Here is a 14,909-nt window from a genome sequence, read left to right as displayed (position 1 = left end):
GGGACCATAGCTTTCACCTGGTCTTGGAAAGAGTAGGTGTTAATGGTTTGTACACTCAGTGTATAGTTAGTTTCTGGAGCACATGTTATGTGGTCTGCTTTGTTCTTGTGGCAGTCTACTAGTTTAATGTTTAGTTAGCCCAGACCCTGGAGATGTATATGGACTTGAACATGGCTTCTGAAGGACCCGCTGAGTGTCCATTATACGGAGTCAACACACACAGACAATCCTTCCTGAGCCTTCTCGGTTGATCGGCGAGACTAATAATCACGCTTTATTGGTCACATACACATATTTAGCAGATGCTATTGCGGGTGTATGGAAATGCTTGTGTTCCTAGCTCCAACAGTATAGTAGTATCTTACAATACACACCTAAAAGTTAAAGAATGGAATTAAGAAATATATAAATATTAGATTGAGACGTCGGAGTGGCAATGACTAAAATATAGTATACATATATGAGATGAGTAAAACAGTATGTACACATTATTAAAGTGACTAGTGTTCCATTTATTAAAGTGGCTAGTGATTCCAAGTCTGTATATAGGGCAGCAGGGTTGAGTAGCCCAGTTGAAGTCAGCTAGTGATGGCTATTTAAGTGTGATGGCCTTAAGATCGAAGCTTTGATGCACCTGTACTGACCTTGCCTTCTGAATGGTAGCGGTGTGAACAGGGCTTGGCTGATTGTCCTTGATGATCTTTTTGGCCTTCCTCTGACATTGGGTGCTGTAGTTGTCCTGGAGGGCAGGTAGTTTGCCCCCGGTGATGCGTTGGGCAGGCCGCACCACCCTCTGTAGAGCCCTGTGGTTGCGGGTGGTGCAGTTGCGCCGCCTTCACCACACTGTGTGGGTGGACCATTTCAGATCGTCAGTGACGTGTACGCCAAGGAACTTAACTTTCCACCTGCTCCACTGCGGTACCGTCGATGTGGATAGGGGCGTGCACCCTCTGGTGTTTCTTGAAGTCCATGACCAGCTCCTTCATTTTGTTGACGTTGAATGAGAGGTTATTTTCCTGGCACCACGCTCCCAGTGCCCTCACCACCTCCCTGTTGACAGTATCGTTATTGTTGGTAATCAGGCCTACTGCTGTTGTGTCGTTGATTGAGTTGGAGGCGTTCGTGGCCACGCAGTCATAGGTGTACAGGAGTGGGCTGAGCAAGCACACTTGTGGGGCCCCTGTGTTGAGGATCAGCGAAGTGGAGGTGTTCCCTACATTCACCACCTGGGAATGGCCCGTCAGGATGTCCAGGACCCAGTTGCACAGGGCGGGGTTCAGATCTAGGGCCCTGAGCTTAATGATGAGCTTGGAGGTTACTATGGTGTTGAATGCTGAGCTGTAGTCAATCAACAGCATTCTTACATGAGTATTCCTCTTGTCCAGATGGGATAGGGCAGTGTGCAGTGAGATGGCGATTGCATCGTCTGTGGATCTATTGTGGCGGTAAGCAAATTGAAGTGGGTCTAGGATGCCAGGTAAGGTAGCAGTGATGGGAGCCTAATTTGGCTCTCAAAGCACTTCATGATAAGTGAGTGCTACGGGGCGATAGTCAAGTTCAGTTACCTTTTGTTCCTGTACCCAAGAAAGCAATGGTGGACAGCAGACTGGGATAGGGAGATTTTTATATGTCTGTGAACACTCCAGCCAGCTGGTCTGCACATGCTCTGAGGACGTGGGTAAGGATGCCGTCTGGGTCGGCAGCCTTGCGAAGGTTAACACACTTAAATGTCCTACTCTCGTCTGCCACAAAGGAGAGCCCACAGTCCCTGGTTGTGGGCTGGGTCGTTGGGACTGTTATCCTCAAAGCAGGCGAAGAATGCGTTTAGCTTGTCTGGAAGCAAGACGTTGGTGTCCGCGATGTGGCTGATTTTGTTCACTTTGTAGTCCATGATTGTCTGTAGACACTGTATACACTTCCTGATGAGCTCAGTCACCGTATCTGTGTATTCATCGATGTTATACTGTAGTATTGTCCCAAAGTGAGTGTCCAAGGTCCTGCAATACAGTAGCTAGTTCACACTGGAGCTGAGAAACCTAGAGAGGAGCTGGTGAGAGGGTGGACTAGCAGAGGTGTGTGTGTGTGCACGTGCGCAGAAGATGCGCTGAGATACTGAGCTGGAAATTTGCCTGTTTTTAATCGAGCCTGTGAGGATTAGGCTGGGATTATGCAGGAATTGTGGCGTATTTGCAAATTAGCTCGCTGGGCTTTAATCTGAGAACCGGTCAAAGCTGGGCCACTCGAGTGGACCGCATTGTGGGGGGTATAATATTAGGTGTAATGATATAATATTAGGGGGATGGGTAGTGTCTACTGTAATCTTATGGTGGATGAGACTCACTGACTCGCCCAGTCCAGTTTATACTTTATTTTGTGTCTTAACATTGTTTTGACTTTATATCACTAGCCAAGTCTTTCATCCTCAGACACTTAAACACATCTAATATTTTACAGCTGTTACACTTAAGTCAACATAAAATGACATGAAATGACCTCCCAACGCAATGAGGATAGTGTGCTTTAGCAGCCCTAGCCACACATGTTCTAAAGTACAGATACAGGAAGACTCTCTTGTCCAGAATTACCTAGAGACCGGTGAAAGATGTGTGTAGGACATTACCAGAAAAAAGGAACACCATGGATATGACTGCTGAAAATGGAACAAAATTAGACTAATAAGCCTTACCACCGGAGCAATGCCTCATGAATACCATTTTGAGAAATGAACGGCCACATAAATTACGTCAAATACCTATTTTTGCCGTTTTGAAGTGAAAGCGGGACCACCTCAGTACTGACTGTAATACTTCCAGTAGTGAGCAGCAGCCCTTCTGAACCCTGCTCGGTGCAGATAAGTCACAGACCCATGAAGCGTGGAGGTGGCCCCGTCAGCCAACCGAACACCTATCATACATTTTGCAACCAGAAACAGAAAAATAAGGTACATCTCATGCCATTCACATGACTGCACCTCTCCAACAAGAAAAAAAATGAAAACCTCTGACACACAACCTTATGCCTCGAAGATGTGCAGACGGGAAGCCAGTTGCTTACCCAACTCGTTTACAACGTACTGAATCTAGCACATTTTTTTTTTTAAATCCTCCTGTGTGTCTATTGCAATCACCGTTCAATTGGAGAAATAGGCATATGCATTTTCTGCCTGCTCTGCTGGATGTAGGTCTGTCTGCAGCCGGTTAGCCCGTCTTACATTTGCGTTGGCCTCTGTGTAGTTGCCAGTGTATTAGAACTCTTTTAACTAGCACACCAAATAACTTTTTTATGTAACCGACACACTCAAGGTATATTATACTCTATTTACTATCTTAAGATTTGAGGTAATGCGATGGCAGGCAATTTGCGTTGGTTTCCTAATGGACTCCCTATAGGTTTGTGGTGAACATATTTATTCACATATCCTACTGTATTGTTGAATGGATAGGTTATTCATCTTTGTTTCTTTAGGAATAATATGTAATAAGACAGGCGACCCATCCAGTTCAAATGTGGACTATTCAGACAACATTCACATTTTGATTTCCTGCACTGATACAATTTCCCCATAAGCCGAGCATCATAGCAAACTTTTGACCACTGCTCTCGTACATATTATATAATGTGACCATCATTTTGAAGGTGTATAAAGGGGTTGGTGTGGTGTAACTAGGCTGTGTAAACTTTGTTTTCTTTGCTCGACCAGTTCCTCTCAATCAGGGATTTGTTTGTTTTTGTGTATTGGCTTGCGGGGCAAGGCCCCAAATCTCCATGGGACATAGGAGGGCAGATCCATGCTACTCCCACATCTGAAGGGAAGGGAGGAGCCCCATGCTTAGTGACCGCACCACACACGAGCAGAACTTTGAACAGACACCAGGGTGTGGAAGAAGTGTGTGTGCTCACACATTTTACAGACTTTTACTGGGGGTCCTAGATATGTATTGACTTTCCGCTCTCCTGCAGTACTCATCTTAGCCACCTTTGGTGTGTGTGTGTCTCAGTCATAAGAGAAACTACTATGAAGGCCCATAGCATTTCCATCTCAACCCAATAGCCTAGATTCCCTTGTGCAGGGGGAAGAGGACTTACAGTGCCCTCGGAAAGTATTCAGACCCCTTGACTTTTTCCACATTTTGTTACGTTAAAATTGCTTAAATATTTGTATATATCTATACACAATACTCCATAATGACAGTGAAAACCAGGTTTTTGGAAATGTTTGCAAATGTATTAAAAAAAAAAGACCTTTGTGTTCAGACCCTTTGCCAGAAGACTCGAAATTGAGCTCCGGTGCATCCTGTTTCCATTGATCGTCTTTGTTTCTAAAACTTGATTGGAGTCCACCTGTGGTAAATGTTTCAATAGATTGGACATGATTTGGAAAGGCAGACCTGTCTATATACAGTTCCACAGTTGACCGTGCATGTCAGAGCAAAAACCAAGCCATGAGGTTGAAGGAATTGTCTGTAGAGCTCCGAGACAGTATTGTCGGCACAGATCTGGGGAAGGGTACCAAAAACTTTCTGCAGCATTGAAGGTCCCCAAGAACATAGTGGCCCCCATCATTCTTAAATGGAAGAAGTTTGGAACCACCAAGACTCTTGGTAGAACTAGCCACCCAGCCAAACTGAGCAGTCGTGGGCTAAGGGCCTTGGTCAGGGAGGTGACCAAGAGCTCGATGGTCACTCTGACAGAGCTCCAGAGTTCCTCTGTGGAGATGTTTGTCCTTCTGGATGGTTCTCCCATCTCTGCAGCACTCCACCAATCAGGCCTTTATGGTAGTGGCCAGACGAAAGCCACTCTTCAGTAAAAGGCACATGACCGCCCGCTTGCAGTTTGCCAAAAGGCACTTAAAGACTCTCAGACCATGAGAAACAAGATTCTCTGGTCTGATGTAACCAAGCTTGAACTCTTTGGCCTGAATGCCGAACGTCACGTCTGTAGTAAACCTGGCACCATCCCTACGGTGAAGCATAATGGTGGCAGCATCATGCTGTTGGGATGTTTTTCAGCGGCAGGGACTGGGATACTAGTCAGGATCAAGGGGAAAGATGAATTGAGCAAAGTATAGAGATCCTTGATGAAAACCTGCCCCATAGCGCTCAGGTCCTCAGACTGGGGCGAAGGTTCACCACCAGGACAATGACCCTAAGCACACAGCCAAGACGACGCAGGAGTGGCTTTGAGACAAGTCTCAATGTCCTTGAGTGGCCCAGCCAGAGCCCGGACTTGAACCCGATCGAACATCTCAGGAAAGACCAGCAAATAGCTGTGTAGCAATGTTCCCCATCCAAACTGACAGAACTTGAGAGGATCTGCAGAGAAGAATGGGAGAAACTCTCCAAATACAGGTGTACTAAGCTTGTAGCATCATACCAAAGTAGACGCAATGCTGTAGTCATTGTCAAAGGTGCTTCAACAAGGTACTGAGTAAAGGGTCTAAATACTTATGTAAATGTGATATTTTTTATAAATTAACTGTTTTTGCTTTGTCATTATGGCGTATTGTGTGTAGATTGAGGGGGAAAATGCAATTTATTCAATTTTAGAATAAGGCTGTAACGTAACAATGTGGAAAAAGTAAAGGGGCCTGACTACTTTCTGAAGGCAATGTACATGTGGCAATATGATTCCAGTCATACAGAACTGAGTATTGAATTCGGATGCACTCTAGTTGGTCTGAACCGGTGATTGGGGAAAGTTTCCCCCGAGATCTGAGTCCCATCTCAGAGCAGTCCCGCCCGATAGCAGTTGTGATCAACACTACGATAACCTCTGAAAAATGGTCTCAAAAACACAACCTAACGCTTTGATCACACCAATTAGCATCGTTGTGCAAAATAGTATGCTGCAGCAAATGGATGTGTGCATACAAAAGTTCAACATTCACCTTCTGCTACCATTTCTGTCAAGCAGTCTACGCATACAGTTTGAAGCATATGTTCAATAAATCCAACGTATGCACCACACAGAACGCACTGCAACTGCCTCTGCAATGCTGCAAGGCAAACGCAGCGTTCCATTGGAAATTGATGTACTTCTGGTGTACCAAAATGCAATAACACTGTCGGTGTGATTGAGGCATAAGTTGTTGATCTAGAACAGGGGTGTCAAATTCATTCCATGAAGAGCCTAGTGTCTGTTTTTTTGGGGGGGGGTTCCTTTTAATTAAGCCCTAGACAACCAGGTGAGGAGTTCCTTACTAATTAGTGACCTTTAATTCATCAATCAAGTAAAAGGGAGGACTGAAAACCTGCAGACACTCGGCTCTCCGTGGAATGAGTTTGACACGTGATCTAGAAGCCTGGCACGTTGCATACAATGTCCATACCTGTAAGCTTAGAAAGCATAATTGGGGAAGTGTCCCTCTGGAGTGACTTGTCGAGCCACTCGCTGCTCTTTCCATACAGAAATTGTGGTTGGCCACGTAACCTCTCAGCTAGCTAGCATCTCTGATAGCCTCTCATGCCTTTGACGCGACCACAGTCCCCCTGTGTGCAATCAGCAGAGAAAAGACTGATGGTGGTTACTGGTGCCCAAAGATTCAATTTTCACCTTGGTTTCTAAGAACTGCACTTAGTTGGGTCAGGGTGTTGTATTCTTATTACTGCAGGTACATTTTGTCTGCAGTTTGGGGAAATTGTTTTCCCATCCAAACATTTACACCTCGATGTGCCCCTCAGACAGACACTTCACTCTTCTTGTATTCATGTCCAGCGGTGTAAAATGGTAGCTTAAAGGTTTTAAATATTCACCCTGACAATTCCCAGCTTCTGCAATCCACACAGGGACCGAATTTGCACGTATTTGTTCATTGCAGGTCAGAGTGACCGAGTTCAGATGAAGAGAACTGTGAGGCTGAGCAATACCTAGGGATTTGCTGAGCTATCAGTTACCTACTGCCCGTCCCATGCCCTTCTCTCTCAACGCTGTTGTGTACAATCACTGAGTGGTGTATGTTTAGCACCTATCGAGTATAGGCTACTGTACATTGCAGCTCTATTACACTGTAAACTCTAACATGTCCCAAAAAATGTTATGCCAGCTGTTTCCACTGCAGGAAATTCATTTCACTCCTGGTATTTGTAGGTTTAGATATCACATGATCATGGCACGTGTTTGCGCAATGTGCATTGCCTTATAACGAGGAAAGTTCAGAAGGCTAAGTGAATTCTAATCAGGGTTAAGGTGCAATCCATTTACCAGAGGATTCATTGACCACTTGTTCACCCCACCCTATGAATAGTTAAAGGGATGGAAACAAAACTCACATTCTATTAGACCTGTCATAAACCAGATCCCATTTGGTACTACATGTACATTGAAATAAGTCTCTTCACATCATTTGTTATTCTGAATGCAAGCCAATGGACAACAAATCACACTGCCTTTTTGGCTGCATTTCTTTTTTTTTTAAGTTAAATTTGGACCCTCAGATACAGAAGGGGGGAGGGGGGACGAGAGGGGTAAATGGAATAGTGAAATGCTCCGGAGAAAAGCCGATCCTCTGGTGCTGTTTATCAGCAGGAAAGCTCTGCGTCCTGACTTTTCCTCTTCCCTGACACTCCACTTCCTCTCCCGGCAGCCTGGCATTCCCAGATAAACTCCCGGGAACATTCCTCCATTCCGCGGCCACGCACAATTCCATCCGCACTGATCCCACCCCCGATAACACAGAATGCCTTTTTTCCCAAATAAACACATCTCTGGATTCTCAATTTAACGCAGTCTCAATAGAGGAGACTGCTGGTCTGGACCAGAGCGTAAGCACCAGTGAATCCTCATTGTAGCTGGAGAAAAGCATCCGGTGGTTTCTATGATGAAATATTGAAAAGCTGGGATCTGAGGGGTAATTGTGTGGATTGGGGTCTGAAGAGCAACAAATAAAGTATTCTTTGCCCAGATGGAGGCTACCAATTCAAGGTCATCAGTTTGTGTCCCAGCTTTATCATAGGTTGCACTGGAATTAAATATTCACTCTGAACTACATTTCCTACAGCATATCAGTCATTCCTAGTAGAGAATACCACTAAACCATTGTTGGTAGGTTAGTCATTCCCGTGAAGAGATGACATTCCGCCGATCGTTTATGAAAGGATGATAAACCAGCAAACTCAAGGATGAGAACCATACACAGAGGATGACTTTGTCAGCGATTGCACCGCAAAACCAAACAGCAGTCTTCATTTAATCAGTTATACACTGAACAAAATATAAACGCAATATGCAACAATTTCATAGTTTACTGAGTTACAGTTCATATAAGGAAATCAGTCAATTGAAATAAATTCATTAGGCCTTTCTATGGATTTGACATGACTGGGAATACAGATATGCAACTGTTGGTCACCGATGCCTTTAAAAAATAGGTAGGGGCATGGATCAGAAAACCTGTATCTGGTGTGACCACCCGCCTCATGCAGTGTGACACCTCTCCTTCACATAGAGTTGATCAGGCTGTTGATTGTGGCCTGTGGAATGTTTTCCCACTCCTTTTCAATTGCTGTGCGAAGTTGCTGGATATTGGCGGGAACTGGAATACGCTGTCATACGAGTCGATCCAGAACATCCCAAACATGTTGAATGGGCAACATGTCTGAGTATGCAGGCCAAGGACAATGGAAGGACTGGAACATTTTCAGCTTCCAGGAATTGTGTACAGATCCTTGCGACATGGGGCCTTGCATTATCATGCTGAAACATGAATTGATGGATGAATGGCACCACAATGGGGCCTCAGGACCTCATCACAGTATCTGTGTGCCTTCAAATTGCCATCAATAAAAAGCAATTGTTCGTTGTCCGTAGCTTATGCCTGCCTGTACCATAACCCCACCACCATAGGGCACTCTGTTCACAACGTTGACATCAGAATACTGCTCGCCCATACAACGTCATACTCACGGTCTTCCCTTTGCACGGTACAGTTGAAACCGGGATTCATCCATGAAGAGCACACTTCTCCAGCGTGCCAGGTGTCATTTGAAGGTGAGCATATGTCCACTGAAGTTGGTTACAACTCCAAAATGCAGTCCGGTCCAGACCCTGGTGAGGACGACAAGCATACAGATGTGCTTCCCTGAAACAATTTTTGCACAAACTGTCAAACCATTAGTTAAATCCATTTTCATCGGGTGACTGGGGGGGAATTGGATGAGTGGGGTGAGGCAAGGGGTAACTCAAGTCCTACTTTCAATGTCTATTGTCTTGTGGGAAGGGCACTGGTTGATGCCAGAGACAGACTGCCAATGATCGTCATTCATCACGGTCACACATTCTCGCACAAATGGCACCTTATTTCCTATTAGCGCACTACGGTTGACCAGGACCCATAGGGTCAAAAGTAGTGCACTATATATGGAATAGGGTGCCATTTGGGGCACACCCACAGGCTATCAGGAGCTGGGCCTGGACTCTTACCTGGATAGGAGTAGAGCACTGTTCCCCTTCTATCTGGCTCCCCATTAGACTATCGAGCCTTCAGGAATCTCTTTTCAATTAAGCATTTCAGAGAGATCCAGTAAGTGAACCCAGAGAGGGAATGCTCTGGAATAGCTCTGTCTCCCAGACTTACTTTATAAGAAGATATCATGTTTGACATGACTTTGATGTAGTTGTGGGCTTCATGTATGCCTACCTGGTTATACTGAAATGGTGCACAACGAACATTAACTGTTTGGCTACATTATGTAATTCCTTTTATCAATTCAAAAACACCTCAGACCTTCAGCCAAAACATATTCTGTGCCAACCACTAAGTCTTAACTGGCAGGTGTTAATATTGCTGGCTTCTTGTGAATTCTTTCTCTGGGCGTGTTGGCTGTCAGTCATATGATGTATTTATAGCCATGTGTGTTCATGTCTGCATGCATGTATAGATTATTTTTTTTGTTAGACATTTAATTTTTTTCATGGGAGTCATCACTAAGTCATATTTTCCCTCTGGCCTGTCTTTGGGGGCCTTACCTTCAGAGATGGTTTTGAAAGCTGATAGGATTAGTGCGTGACGAGCAGGCTTAGCATGGGCCCAGCACTCCCAATCTCCAAGTGTGGGACAGGACTGGGTGCAAGGAGGGGGCTATGTACATGGAACTGTCACCAACCCCTGTGCCCACACACCCCTTATCTCGCTCGGTGCATCTAGTCATCTTTCACCAAAGCAAAATCGTCCACTGTTCATATTACTACACGCTTGACTTGACAATCAAGTGCATCATCCACTGATGTGTTGAATAGCCTGTATAGACATGTCTGGTTTTGACGTAATGGAGATTGTTCTTTGGCTCATATCACACAATCTTTGTGGAGGATTTTGTCATTGTTGTTACATGACGTCTGCATTTCCATATTGTGGTATTTGCTCCATAGCATCACATTGAGCAAGTTCTTTCCCCCTGATGCTTAGCTATGTCACGTCCTGCTGTACCACTGACCCCTCAGTGGAAAGTGGCTTCTCACAGCAGCTCGGGACCGTATTGAGTCAACACATACTCACACTCCTGCTGGTGCCGACAGGCTACTCAAACTGTGTAATAATCAACCCTGCTCAATCCAGCTTATTTCGCAAGCATCAGTCTGTCATTGTATATTTAGTCAAACAGATGTGCATGTGGTTCAAGGGTCCTATAGGACTATAGTCAGAGCTTTGAATGGTGAAAGATACAAATGCACCCCACTCTTATAGTGTACAATAGAATAGTGAACAATTGTAGCACCTCATTTTGCCCACCAGCGTCTGGTGGTTGACGTGAGAACCGACCGACTAGGCATATGAACATGGCAATGATGTCACGTCCTGTCTAAAAACGCAACATTTGAACAATCAACATAACAATGGGCTAAAATGTCTGTATTACATGACGTGCCTCAAACGCTTCATATGCAAAAACTTGACCCATATCCCCCACAGACATCGAAAGGCCACTCCAGCTGTGCTGACCAAAATTCAACAAATTTGCTTATCTTTTTCTGAATGTTCAGGGGAGTTGTGTATGAAAGCTAAGCCCTGTTAAGAGTCCTAAGTAGGGTTAAGCAAATGCTACTGGTGGGCTTGGCGGTGAACAGACTACTACGCATTTCAGCCCAGTAAAGCGGCTCTCTCAAGGTCAGAGCTACATTACTGCGCAAATTACTTTTTTCTGCAAGGAAATAAATGCTTGCCATGCCAAAAACCTCACAGGCAGATGTGACTCCCAAGTGGAAATGTGATGTCCGGAGCGTGTTTGTTTTTAAAGGCTCTGTAACAATCGGCACACCTTCTTGTCGACTGAGGATTTGTAAAAATATGTCAGGTTTGAAGTCTTTGTTTTACTACTCGTTGTGGAACGTGTTCAAAATATTTGCTAGAACAGTGCTGATATGAGGTCATGACAAAGGAAAGTGGTACTTGCTTAGAAAAGCGATTGTAGAGTAAACATTGAGCATTTCTAAATTGATCCTTCCATACCTTTCACAGGTTACTATGACTCCTATCAACCAGCCTCTAAGACATTCCATCAAAATATGCAACAATGTCCAACTCAACTGACCCTGAGTAAGGAAGACTCATGCATTTGCTCCTCATACTCTTTGCTTATTTACTCCATGGACCTCAGATTTCTATCTTTGGCCACGTTGTCATTGTTGGTCAGCCAAAAACTTGGAGACATTGAGCGACTGAATATTTTTCCATAAAGAATTCCTCGCAATCCAAAGATTCCGCCAAAAAGTGGCTATTTGAATCCAGGCGAAGACATAGGAACAGGCCTACTTTTCAAGCATATATTTCTCAGTCAGATGGACAAACACATGGTTGCCTATTGACTGTGGGCTTCTCACATGGAACGGGCCACCATAAACCAGTGGTGACACCGAAAGGGGAACATTTTCCACTCAGCCAACCTCAGGGGCAGCAGTCGCAGAGGGTGTTTCCAGTTTGTGGACGATTACCTTCAGAGGCAGGAAAGATGACCAGAGTTTCCAGGAAGTCAGTTCTCTCTCTGAAGACATGCAATGGGACTAGCAGCCTCCAGGCTTCTGTTTGTTTCTTATGACCTCTTTTAATTAGGCCCTTAACTTAAGACACCATGTCTTCATGACAGGAAGAGACCATACCTTATCAATGACTGTTCCAAATATGGTATCATTACTCAAGTGTTCCCTCCGATAGGCTTGGTAAACACATTAGAACTGTAAACTCGCCATTTACAATTCCCCTGCCAGTTATTGTAGCAGCACCCACCTGTAGCACGCACTCCAGCAGGTATATCTCACTGGTCACCCCCAAAGCCAATTCTTCCTTTGGCCGCCTCTCCTTCTAGTTCTCTGCTGCCAATGACTGGAACGAACTGCAAAAAATCACTAAAGCTGGAGACTCATATCTCCCTCACTAGCTTTAAGCACCAGCTGTCAGAGCAGCTCACAGATCACTGCACCTGTACATAGCCCATCTGTACATAGCCCATCTGTACATAGCCCATCTGTAAATAGCCCATCCAACTACCTAATCACATACTGTATTTATCTTGCTCCTTTGCACCCCAGTATCTCTACTTGCACATTCATCTTCTGCACATTCTATCATTCCAGTGTTTAATTGCTATATTGTAATTATTTCACCACCATAGACTATTTATTGCCTTACCTCCCTTTTCCCACCTCATTTGCACATATAGACTTTTTCTACTGTATTATTGTATGTTTGTTTATTCCATGTGTAACTCTGTCGAACTGCTTTGCTTTATCTTGGACAGGTCGCAGTTGCAAGTATCCCGCTATAAATCCAGGCCAGTATATTTACAGAAAGCGTCACTAAACTGATCTGACAGGGTATGGGGGAAAAGGTCCTCCAGAGAAAGTAATGTAATCCAGCCCCAATGATTCGCCTCTTGTCTCAGTTGCAGATTGTGGCATTTCTCATTTTAGTCGCTCGTAACACCATAACCTGTCTATATTTAGCTTCTCAATTTTGAGGCTTTCCTTCTAATTCCTCCCTTACGAAAAAAATATTGCAGTATGCTGCAAATTCTGCATCCAAAATAAGTATTTTTTTTACTGCATTAATTTTGCAGTATAACTGCAGTTATTCTGCAATTACTTTTTTGTAAGGGATATGAGAACTTGTTCCAGTGGCATTGACTTTCTAATCTTGGCCAACCAGGATGTTTCTTCTTTTGTTCGAGAGGGGGTGAAAAAAAGTTTACTCAGTGACATCACAGATTGCTTCTATGTGGTGTTATTAGCATGTTGAACAGCCCCAATTAGTATTGCTACACCAGGCCTGTGTAGTCGCTGCCATTCGAGTGAGCCGTTATCAGTGGCCACGTCAAAACAAGACTAATGCCTCACTCTGCCTTATCTTTGATATTGAATCCCTCCTCTCCCGCCTTCTCAAGGGTGTGTAAGTCAGCCTCTTAAATTTTTAACACATAATAATTATTGTTTCTGTAAGATTGAATCAAGGTCTGACGCAGCTGCTGTCAAGAGTATAGCACGTGTAGTATACCATAATCAGCCTGAAATAGTTTGGCGCATGGAGTGCTAGCCTCGTTAGCCTAGTTCTGTAGCGTCTTGTCTTCCTAGGAGCGCTATGGGATGGGCGCTAGGAGTAATAAGCACTTGGCTACATGGACATGACAAGACCATAGACAACATATGGTGTTTTGGGGTCTGGTGTTCCCTTAGGTATTAGCCACCTTGGTAAGGTGATTATGCTGATGTCACGCCAGTGGGGCTGTCCTCACATGTTCCACCCTGCTTTTAACTCTGTTCTGGCAGCCACAGGAGTCCCCCCTCTGAGGTCTGTCTCAGTGGTCCTCCCTGCCCAAAACATTATTTATTTAACTAGGCAAGTCGGTTAAGAACAAATTCTTATTTACAATGATGGCCTACCGGGGAACCATTTTTTTTTAAACTTTTTTTTTTAACCTTGTCAGCCCGGGGATTCAATCCAGCAACCTTTCGGTTACTGGCCCAACGCTCTAACCACTAGGCTACCTGCCGCCCCAAAGCCTAGCCTTTCGCCAACCTTTCACTCCATCAGACTCAACTTTCTGCTGCTGGCCATTTTTATCAAGATAGTCCCTTCGCTCTAAAGACTGTTTGCTCTCCACTGAGCCTCTATCCACTACTGAACTCTCACTAGAAACTCCTAACCAGAGATTTTGGCTGAGGTTGGTGGAACAGCATTGAAAATGGAAGGGCTTTTGGTAACCACACTGTTTGATAATCAGCAGTGATCATTTATACTTTTTTTCCCCTCCCTCAAACTCCATTCTACTGCATCTCTACCTAATGTAACCTTTTCCCCCTCCACCTTAACCCCACTCCTGTCCCCATAAAGCCTCCATTACTGTCAAGACACAATCAGCTTCCCTAGTGACCACTTTGACGCTGACCACCCATACCCGACACCGAACTACAATGGAGAACCATGACAGCCCTGATGACATCTGCCAGATGATCCCAGCCAGAGTTTGATTAGAGTAGAAAAGTTATCAGACACACGTGCACACTCACAGAAACATACACAGTATCTCTAACTCACACACCCACTTGCTCTCACACAGCATACTAGAATCAGATATTGAAGCCAGTGTGTTGAAATGTCACAGCTCAGGCTTCATCGTGGCTATATTTCAATGTGTCCTGAGAGGATTGTCACCTGCCACCTTTCAGTATTGTGCAGATTGATCTTCCCATCAGTCTGTCTGATCGGATCCCTGAAGAGATCAAATGGCGTTGTGGAGGCCGGGTAACGTTCCAATCATTGCCGAACAACACCATGTCATTTTATTTCATCACCATGGACTGAGACATGATTGCTTGTTTCAAGATGAAGCACATGGGTTTCGAAGAGTTGAGGTTGTCTATTTTGTGTGGCGTTATGAATGGATTATGCACTGTAGTGTTAGACACTAAAGTATGTATTGTGT

The 14,909-nt window shown here is 44.5% G+C and overlaps 1 protein-coding gene across 1 annotated transcript in view; it reads left to right on the top strand.

Moving 5' to 3' along the window:
• The window catches only part of LOC139537570 (endothelial cell-selective adhesion molecule-like), a 68,937-nt gene that overhangs the window by 26,935 nt on the left and 27,093 nt on the right, over positions 1 to 14,909 (top strand). The window lies entirely within an intron of this gene.

This window comes from Salvelinus alpinus, chromosome 13 (genome assembly GCF_045679555.1).
Source record: "Salvelinus alpinus chromosome 13, SLU_Salpinus.1, whole genome shotgun sequence".
NCBI lineage: Eukaryota > Metazoa > Chordata > Actinopteri > Salmoniformes > Salmonidae > Salvelinus > Salvelinus alpinus.
The sequence above is the reverse complement of the archived record's forward strand: the minus strand, read 5'-3'. Positions and strand labels throughout refer to the sequence as shown.